Raw genomic sequence first — 11,030 nt, forward strand, 5'->3', positions numbered from 1 at the left:
GCATCAATATTCATTAGGGAAATTGGGCTGTAATTTTCCTTCTCTGTTTTTGCTTTGGCTGGTTTTGGTATCCACACCAAATTTGTGTCATAAAAGGAGTTTGGTAGAACTCCTTTTCCTGTTTTTCCAAATAATTTGAATAATATTGGAATTAATTGTTCTTTCAATGTTTGGTAGAATTCATTTGAAAACTCATCTGGCCTGGGGATTTTTTCTTAGGGAGTTCATTAGTGGCATGTTCAATTTCTTTTTTTTTCTGATATGGGCTTATTTAAGGATTTTATTTCCTCTTCAGTTAACCAGGGCAGTTTTTTATTTTCATAGTTATTTATGCATTTCATGATCTGAGAAGGATGCATTTACTATTTCTGCATGTCTATATTTAACTATGAAATTTTGTGCCCTAATACATGGTTAATTTTTTAATATGTGCCCTATCATGTCCTAACCTGATAGAGACATTCCCTCAGTCTCTACTGTCTTCTTTAATAGCAAAGATATAAAAGTTCAGAGATTATATCAATTATTTAATTAGAAGAATAGAGATTTTCTCAGAAAGACCAGAGAACTACAGTAAGTTCTAAGAGACAACTCAGGAAAAAGATGAGACCCCCTATGCAGTTTTATGATAGATTGTGTAAAAATTCTTGAAGGTTTGCTAGATTGGATCCTATAAAGCTTAGGGATGCGAGAATAATAAATAATGCTTTCATGTATCAGTCTCTTCTAAATATTAAGGAATACTGTTTAAAATTTGGCATGAAAAGAATATTGAGGGGAGGCAAGATGGTGGAGAGAAGATAGGAACGTTCCTGAGCTTTCCCGTATTTCCCTCAAAAACAACATTAAATCAATCCTCTAAACAGATTCTGGAACTACAGAACCTACAAAAAGAGAGACAAAATCTTGCTACATGAAATTAGTTAGAAGACTTCAGAAAAGGTCTGTCTCACCTGGGGTAAAAGGGGAGGGAGACTCAGCATCCCAACTGGCAGCTCACCTCAGCAAAGCTCGGCTCAGTGTGGCTTAGCACCACTCATCTCAGCTGGCAGATAACCTCAGCAAAACTCGGCTCAGTGGGCAGCTCAACACTATTGCAACTCGACACAGCTGAGAGTGGGGCAGCCGAGAGTGGGGCAGCTGAAAGTGGGGCAGCTGAGAGTGGGGCAGCTGAGAGCAGTAAGAAGCTTGCAAACCTGAACCCTGTGCCCCAGGAGCAGACTTCAACTTAATAAGTTTAAAAATAGCCTACAAGGGGTGGCTAGGTGGCACAGTGGATAGAGCACCGGCCCTGGAGTCAGGAGTACCTGAGTTCAAATCCGGCCTCAGACACTTAACACTTACTAGCTGTGTGACCCTGGGCAAGTCACTTAACCCCAATTGCCTCGCAAAAAAAACCAAAAACAAACAAAAAAACAAACAAAAAAAAATACCCTACAACATGAGCAAGAAACAAAAAAGGACCCTTACCATTGACAACTTCTATGGTGAAAGGGAAGACCAAAATTCAAACACAGATGAGTTAGTCAAAACGCCCACAAGTGAAGACTCAAGAGGGAAGATGATCACCTCCTGAAAGTGATCGGAAAAGGAAAACCTCCAGGAATATTATAGCCAAATTCCAGAACTCCCAGGTCAAGGAGAAAATATTGCAAGCAGCTAGAAAAAAGGAATTTAAATACTGTGGAGCTCCAATAAGGATAAATCAAGACCGGAGGGCATGGAATATGATATTCCAGAGGGCAAAGGAACTGGGACTACAGTCAAAAATCACGTACCCAGCAAAACTAAGCATCATCTTTCAGAGGCAAACATGGAACTTCAAGGTGAAAGAAGACTTTCAGGCATTTGTTATGAAAAGACCTGAACTGAATAGAAAATTTGACTTTCAAATACAAGACCCTGGAGAAGCATAAAAAGATAAACAGGAAAAAGACTTCATGAGGGATATTAAAAGATCAAACTATTTATATTTCTACATGGGAAGATAATACTTCAAACTCATAAGAACTATATCAGTAAGGATTTAACAGAGGGCACAGGTCTGAACTGAATACAAAGGAATGTTATGTTTTGTTCTGTGTGGGGTGTCTTATGTCTGGGGCCGGATTTGGGCTTGGGGCCTCCTGGGTCCAGGGCTGGTGCATTGTCCACTGTGCCACCTAACTAACCCATAATGACATCCTTAAAATAGGGTTGAGGTATAAGCAGAAAGAGACTGGGGGAGGGGGAAGGGTAGAGATGTTCTGGGGAGAGGTTGTTCACATGAAGGAAACAAGAAAAAATCTTATGGAGGGGAGGGGAAGAGGGAGAAGGAATTGGGGAGTGAGTGAACCTTATCATCAGAATTGACTCAAAGAAGGACTAACATACATACCCAAGTGGGTATAGTAATATATTTTTGCCCTGAGGGAGGGGAGGGAGATAAGGGGGGGGGGAGGAGGGAAGGGCAGATTTGGGGAGAGAGTAGTAAAAAGCAAAATACTTTCGAGGAAGGTAAAGATGTTCTGCATAACAGCACAAGTATGACATATTGAATTGCTTGATTTCATAGGGAGGGTTGAGGAGAGAGGGAGCAAGAAAATTTGGAACACAGAATTAGCTCAAAGACCTTAAACTCATCAGAGTTGACTCATGGAGGGAATAACATTCACACCCAGTTGGGAGGAGTAATCTATTTAACCCTAAAGGAAAGTATGAGGGGAAGAGGATAAGGAAAGAAGGGTGAAAAAAAAGGGAGTGCAGAGTAGGGGAGGGGACAGTCAGAAGTAAAACACTTTTGAGGAGGAATAGTTTAAAAGAAGATAGAAAATAGAGTAAATATCATGGGAAGGGAATAGGATGGAGGGAAATAGTTATGATGACTTTGCTGGGCTAATATGAAGAAAATTCTTTGTCAAGTTTAAGGTACTTTATTTAGGTTATGATGAATAGGATATTATTAGAAAAACCTGGAAAGACCTACATGAACTGAAGCAGAGTGAAATGTACTGTATACAAAATAACAGCAATAGTGTAAGATGTTCTGCTGGGAAGCATGTGGTTATTTTCAGCAAGGCAATGGTCCAATATAACCCTGAAGGACTTATGAAAATGGCAACCCATCTACAGAGAAAGAAGTGATAGTATCTGAAAATAAATGGAAACACATTTTTTTTCTTTTTTTTTTTTTTTTTTTGGTGAGGCAATTGGGGTTGGGTGGTTTGCCCGGAGTCCCGCGACTGGTGGGTGTTGGGTGTCTGGGGCCAGATTTGGGTTCGGGTGCTCCTGGTTCCAGGGTTGGTGCTCTGTCCGCTGCGCCACCTAGCTGCCCCTGGAAACACATTTTTTAAAAAAATGTTTTTTTCTCTTTGACAATTCCTCATCTGAAGTTTTTGTAGTTTTTTGACTGTTTTCTCTCACAACCTAGCTAATGTGGGAATGTTTTCCATGACTACTCATGTAAAAATTATTTTGAAATGCTTGAGTTCTAGTGGGTGGGAGGTGGTTATGGAGGAGGAAGAGAAGATGGAACAAATTTTTTAAAAAATTGATGTTAAAATTTGTTTCTACATATATTTTGGAAAATAAAATTCTATTAAAAAATCAAATAAGAGAGGTAGAGGAAAAAATAGAAAAAGAAATAAGAGAAATGAGAGTTACACTGCAAAAAGAGGCACAAAAATTGACTGACGAAAACAATTCCTTAAAAATACAATTGGCCAAATGAGAGAAAAAATTAGCCAAACAAAAAAAGAAGTGCAAAAGCTTACTGTGGAAAATAAGGCCTTAAAATATCAAATTGAGCAGATGGAAAAGGATAACTCCACGAGATAACAAAATCTGATGAGCAGAATAAAAAGACTGAAAAAATATAAGAAAATGTGAAATATCTCATTGGAAAAACAACTGACCTGGAAAATAGGTCCAGGAGAGATAATCTGAGAATTATTGGACTACCTGAAAGTCACAATCAAGAAAAGAGTCTAGACACCATATTCCAGGAAATTATTATGGAGAACTGCCTTAAACTGTAGAATCAGAGGATAAAATCATCATTCAAAGAATCCACTGATCACCTCCTGAAAGAGACACTAAAAGGAACACTTCAAGAAATATAGTAGCCAAACTCCAGAATTATCAGGTGAAGGAGAAAATACTCCAAGCAGTGAGAAAGAAACCATTTAAATACAATGGAGCCACAGTCAGGATTGCATAGGACCTGGCAGCTTCAACATTAAAGGATCACAGGGCTTGGAATATGATATACAGGAAAGCAAAGGAGCTTGGATTAAAACCAGGATCACCCAGGAAAACTGATCATTCTCTTTCAGAGGAAAATATGGACATTCAATGAACTAGGGGACTTCCAAGGCTTCCTGAGAAAAAGACCAGAAATTAAGAGAAAATTTGATCTCCAAATACAAGAGAAACATAAAGAGGTAAACAAGGGGTAGAAAAGGGTTGTTCAATGATGTCAAACTGCTTGAGTCCATATCAGGGAGGATAATGCTTTTAACTCTTGAGATCTGTATCTCTGTAAAGTTATTGTTATTAAATCAACTTTGATGTGATGATATAAAGAAACATAAGGGACAGAATAAAAGAAGACTAGGGAGGGGGAGGAGGGGAAGGGAGAGGTGGAATGGGGTTAATTATATCAAAGGAAGAGGCACAAAAAGAAGCCATTACAACAGAGGGAAAGAAGGGAGGGGTGGGCATTTTTGCAACCTTACTCTCATCAGACTTGGTTCAGGGAGGGAATAAAATACACTCCCATTTGTATAAAGGAACTTAGCTTACTCTTTAAGGAAACAAAAGGGGAAGAGGGAAAAGGGTGGTATTGATAGAAGGGAGGGCACAAGTGGGGGGAAAAGGGGCAAGAAAAAGAAAGGCAGCTGATAAAAGGGAGGGCAGATTGAGGGAGGCAGTGGTCAGAAGCAAAACACTGGTCAAGTGGAATAGGGGGAAAGAAGGGGAAAAAAGAGTACAAAGGAGAAAAAAGATGGAGGGAAATAAACAGTTAATAATTTTAACTGTGAATTTGAATGGGATGGACTCTCCCATAAAACGGAATTGAATTGCAGAGTGGATTAAAAACCAGAATCCTACAATATGCTGTTTACAAGAAACACATTTGAAGCAGAGAGCTACACACAGAATAAAGGCAAAAGGCTAGAGCAGAATATATTATGCATCAGCTAAAGTAAAAAAAGTAGGCGTAGCAATCCTTATCTCAGACAAAGCAAAAGCAAAAATAGATCTAATTAAAAGAGATAAGGAAGAAAACTACATCTTGCTAAAAGGTACTATAGATAATGAAGTAATATCAATATTAAACATGCATAGACCAAGTGGTATAGCATCCAAATTCTTAGAGAAGTTAAATGAGTTACAAGAGGAAATGGACAGTAATACTATACTAGTGGGGGATCCAAATCTTCCCCTCTCGGAATTAGATAAATCTAGCCAGAAAATAAATAAGAAAGAAGTGAAAAAGGTGAATAGAATACTAGAAAAGTTAGACAAGATAGATGTCTGGAGAAAATTGAATGGGGATAGAAAGGAATATACATTTTCTCAGCAGTACATAGCACATTTTCAAAAATTGACCATGTATTAGGGCACAAAAACCTCATAGTCAAATGTAGAAAGGCAGAAATAGTAAATGCATCCTTCTCAGATCATGATGCAATAAAAATTACATGGAGCCAAGGAAAGGTAGACAGAAAATCAATTGGAAACTAAATAATTTCATTCTAAAAAATGAGTGGGTCAAACAGCAAATCATAGAAACAATAACTATATCCAAGAGAATAACAATAATGAAACAACATGCCAAAATCTATGGGATACAGTCAAAGTGGTGCTTAAGGGAAATTTTATAGCTCTAACTGCTTACATGAATAAAAAAGAGAAAGAAGAGATCAATGAATTGGGCATGCAACTTAAAAAGCTAGAAAAAGAACAAATCAGAAATCCCCATTTAAATACTAAATTAGAAATCCTGAAAATTAAAGGAGAAATTAATAAAAATGAAAGCAAGAAAACTATAGAATTAATCAATAAAACTAAGAGCTGGTTTTATAAAAAAAACAGTAAAATAGATAAAATATTAGTTAATTTGATTAAAAAAAGAAAGAAGAAAACCAAATTACCAGTATCAAAAATGAAAAGGGTGATGTTACCACCAATAAAGTGGAAATTAAATCAATAATTAGGAATTATTTTGCCCAACTGTATGCCAATAAATTTGACAATGTAAATGAAATGGATGAATATTTACAAAAATACAAACTGCCCAGGTTAACTGAAGAGGAAATAAAATCCTTAAATAAACCCATATTAGAAAAAAAAATTGAACAAGCCATTAATAAACTCCCTAAGAAAAAATCCTCAGGGCCAGATGGGTTTACAGGTGAATTTTACCAAACATTTAAAGAACAATTAATTCCAATATTATACACATTATTTGGAAAAATAGGTGAAGAAGGAGTTTTACCAAATTCGTTTTATGACACAAATATGGTTTATGACACAAATATGCTTTGCCTGGTTTATAACCAGGCAAAGCAAAAACAGAGAAAGAAAATTATAGACCAATTTCCCTAATGAATATTGATGCAAAAATCTTCAGTAAGATATTAGTAAGGAGATTACAGCAAGTGATCACCAGGATAATATACTATGACCAGGTGGGATTTATACAAGGAATGCAGGGCTGGTTCAACATTAGGAAAACCATCAACATAATCAACCACATCAATAAGAAAACTAACCAAAATCATATGATTATCTCAATAGATGCAGAGCAAGCTTTTGACAAAATACAGCACCCATTCCTAATAAAAACACTAGAGAGCTTAGGAATAGGTGGAACTTTTCTGAAACTAATAAGCAATATCTACCTAAAACCATCAGCAAGCATTATATATAATGAAGGTAAGTTAGAGGCCTTCCCAATAATATCAGGGGTTAAAGAGGAATGTCCATTATCACCGCTATTAGTTAATATTGTACTAGAAATGTTAACTTAATAATCAGAGAAGAAAAAGGAATTAAGGGAATTAGAATAGGCAAGGAGGATATAAAACTATCACTATTTGCAGATGATATGATGGTATACCTAGAGAATCCTAGAGAATCAACTCAAAAATTACTTGAAACAATTAACAACTTTAGCAAAGTAGCAGGATATAAAATAAATCCACATAAATTGTCTGCATTTCTATACATGACCAATAAAGTCCACCAGCAAGAGATAGAAAGAGAAATTCCATTTAAAGTAATGGTAGATAATATAAAATACTTGGGAGTCTACTTGCCAAGACAAACCCAGGAACCCTATGAACACAATTACCAAATACTTTTCACACAAATCAAATCAGATCTAAGAAATTGTAAAGATAACAGTTGCTCACGGATAGACCGAGCTAATATAAAAAAATGAAAATTCTACCTAAATTAATGTACTTATTCAGTGCCATAACAATCAGACTACCTAAAATTTATTTTATAGAGCTAGAAAAAAATAATAACAAAATTCATCTGGAAAAACAAAAAGTCAAGAATATCAAGGGAAATAATGAAAAAAAATTCACAAGAAGGTGGGTTAGCTGTACCAAATCTGGAGCTCTATTATAAAGTGGCAGTCATCAAAACTATCTGGTACTGGCTAAGAAATATAGTGGAGGACCAATGGAATAGGCTAGGCACAGGAGATACAGTAATAAATCACATTACTAATGTACTGTTTGATAAACCCAAAGAACCCAGCTTCTGGGATGAGAATTCAGTATTTGACAAAAATTTCTGGGAAAACTAGAAGATGGCATGGCAGAAATTAGGCATAGACCAACATCTGACACCTTATACTAAAATAAGGTCAAAATGGGTACATGATTTAGACATAAAAGGTGATACCATAGGTAAATTAGGAGAGAAAGGAATAGTCTACCTTTCAGATCTTTGGAAAGGAGAGCAGTTTATGACCAAACAAGAGATAGAGAATAATATGAAATGCAAAATGGATGACTCTGATTACATTAAATTAAAAAGGTTTTGTACAAACAGAAGCAATGCATCCAAAATTAGAAGAGATACAGAAAGCTAGGAAACAGTTTTTATGGTCAGTACCTCTGATAAAGGCCTCATTTCTAAGATATTTAGGGAACTAAATCAAATTTATATGAATCTAAGTCATTCCCCAATTGAGAAATGTCAAAGGATATGAACAGGTAGTTTTCTGATGAAGAAATCAAAGCTATCTATTTCCATATGAAAAATTCTCTAAATCACTGTTGATTAGAGAGATGCAAATTAAAACCACTCTAAGGTACCACCTGACACCTATCAGATTGGCTGATATGACAAAAAAGGAAAATAAGAAATGTTGGAGAAGCTGTGGAAAATTTGGAACACTAATGCATTGTTGGTGGAGCTGTGAAGTGATCCAATCATTCTGGAGAGGAATTTGGGATTATACCCAAAGGGTTATAAAGCTGTGCATACCCTTTGACCCAGCAATACCACTCTTGGCTCTTTTTCCCAAAGAGATCATAAAAAAGGGAAAAGGACCCACATGTACAAAAATATTTATAGCTGCTCTTTTTGTAGTGGCAAGGAATTGGAAATTGAGGGGATGTCCATCAATTGGGGAATGGCTGATCAAGTTGTGGTATATGAATGTAATGGACTTCTATTGTGCTATAAGAAAGGATGAGTAGGTGGAGTTCAGAGAAACCTGGAAGGACTTGCATGAACTGATGGTGAATGAAATGAGCAGAACCAGAAGAACATTATACACAGTATCATCAACATTTTATGTTGATCAACTGTGGTGGACTAGATTCTTCTGACCAATCTAATGGTACAAGAATGTTCCAAAGGACTCAAGATGGAAAAGGCTCTCCAAATCCAGAAGAAAAAAAAAAGGAACTGTGGAATATGGATTCCGATTGAACCATACTATTTCTTTTGTTTTTGATGCTGTTGGTTTTCTGATTTGAGGTTTTACATCATTGCTCTGATCCTTCTCATATAACATGACTAATGTAGAAATATGTTTAATATTATTATGTATATAAAACCTATATCAGATTGCCTGCTGTCTAGGGGAGGGGGGAAGAGAGGGGAGGGATGGAGAAAAATTTGAAATTGGGAATCTTATATAAACATATATTGAAAACTATTTCTATATGCAACTGGAAAATAACGAAATACTTTTGTTTTAAAAAAAATAAGAAAAGAAAAGAATATTGAGGAACTAAAATCAGTTGTCTGATATGTGTATGAGGGAAATAATAAGGAAGAAAAATCTAATCAGGAGACCAAATCAGCTTTAGCTACTATTAAACTAATGCCCCAAGGTAAAAGAAAAACAAAAAGAATTCATTGTTTCTATAGTGAAATGTAGGACACAGCCACAGTGTTTTAAAAAGAAGCAGGATAAAGAAAGGAAAAAATTTGGGTATGAGCAGGGAGTAGAGTAGGACAAGTCTGGACAAGTTAGTTAATGTTTCTGTCCTATCTAATATGTTTAAGGTATGAAATATTTTTATTTATGTTTGATGATTTATTAAATTGATTGTTTACTACATTTACTTCTTTTTAGGGAGACCTTAAATTTCCTTCTTTGGGGCAGAAATATCTTTAAGTGAATTGGAAATTGTTATTCAAATTTGAATATTGGTATTTATTGTGTGCTAGAAAATACAGGAAATGTTAAAAAGTTTGACAAAAATCTTCAAATTGCATTGTGTATTTATGTATTACTACCAAGGAGGGAAAACACCATCTGTGACTTGATTATTATTCTATAGAGGTCAGAGGCTAACCCTCCAACTTGTCTAGTAAAGAAGCCAAAGTCTGATCCTGACATTAAGTCCATCTATTGCTTTGTTAAGAATTTTAAAATGTTTTTTTTTTTCCTTCCTTCTGTTGTGGCTGCCATTGAGGCTACAATTGCACCGCCGCCATGGCCATCTGCTACCCCATGGCCATGGGCCTCAACAAGGGCCACAAAGTTACCAAGAACATTTCAAAGCCATGACACTGCCGTCGCCATGGGCGCCTGACCAAACACACCAAGTTTGTGCGAGATATCATCCTGAAGGTGTGTGGGTTTGCCCCTTATGAGAGGCAGGCCATGGAATTTTTAAAGGTCTTCAAGGATAAGCAAGCCCTAAAGTTCATCATAAAAAAAAAGGGTGGGAACTCACATCTGAGCCAAGAGGAAGAGAGAGGAGCTCAGCAACATCCTGGCTGCCATGAGGAAGGCCGCTGCCAAGAAGGACTAGACTGAACCCTGCCTGCCTTGCCACAGTTACTCAATAAATTACCCAATAAAGATTTGACAAACAGGAAAAAAAAAAAATTTTTCAGAATGTTTATGTAATTGTTCTTCATTTGGTTATGCCTAACCTAGCCACTGTTGTAACAGTCATTCCTCATGATACCACCTGTTTTTCAGGATTTGATTTATAATTCCTATAAGCTCTGAATCCCAGTATCTGTTTGTGTTTACTTGGTTACCATTTAAAAGGTTCTGCTTTCCTCCTAACCCAGAAAGTGACAACCAAGATAGCTGTCATTTGGTCCAGAATCTATTTCAGTGAGAACACAAGATCAAAGGTGTTGGCCTGTTTAAGATTTATTGCTGTGGTTACTGACTGTGACGTGTTGTGGTCAGCTTCACGTCCATCATCCTTGAGTGCACAGGCAGCAGAACTTATAATCTTAACAAAAGCCTAACAACGTTCAGTTCATAAGCAAAGACAGCAGGCACTGAAGGTCCCATTTTATAAAACTCAGTGGCCCAACCTTACCACGAGAGTGGTAACTTGGATACAGTGGTATAATGCTAAACAGATATCAGGTGTTTGGGTAAGTGAGGAAACCAGGCATGCCTGGTGGTTCATCCAAGAGATCATTACGGTACACAGGCAATCACAATTGCAATAATTTGCAATGTTTGGCTTCTTGTATTACTGTAAGTTGTTCTGAAGATTTGGTTTTCAATCATTAAAAGGAAGGTGACATATGGTGATCAC

The 11,030-nt window shown here is 36.5% G+C and overlaps 1 pseudogene; it reads left to right on the plus strand.

Annotated features, from left to right (window-relative positions):
- Positions 1 to 9,955: 9,955 nt before the first annotated feature.
- LOC122748849 lies at positions 9,956 to 10,277 on the plus strand (annotated as a pseudogene).
- The last annotated feature ends 753 nt before the right edge of the window (positions 10,278 to 11,030 follow it).

The sequence above is a fragment of the Dromiciops gliroides genome, chromosome 3 (genome assembly GCF_019393635.1).
Source record: "Dromiciops gliroides isolate mDroGli1 chromosome 3, mDroGli1.pri, whole genome shotgun sequence".
NCBI classification, from domain to species: domain Eukaryota; kingdom Metazoa; phylum Chordata; class Mammalia; order Microbiotheria; family Microbiotheriidae; genus Dromiciops; species Dromiciops gliroides.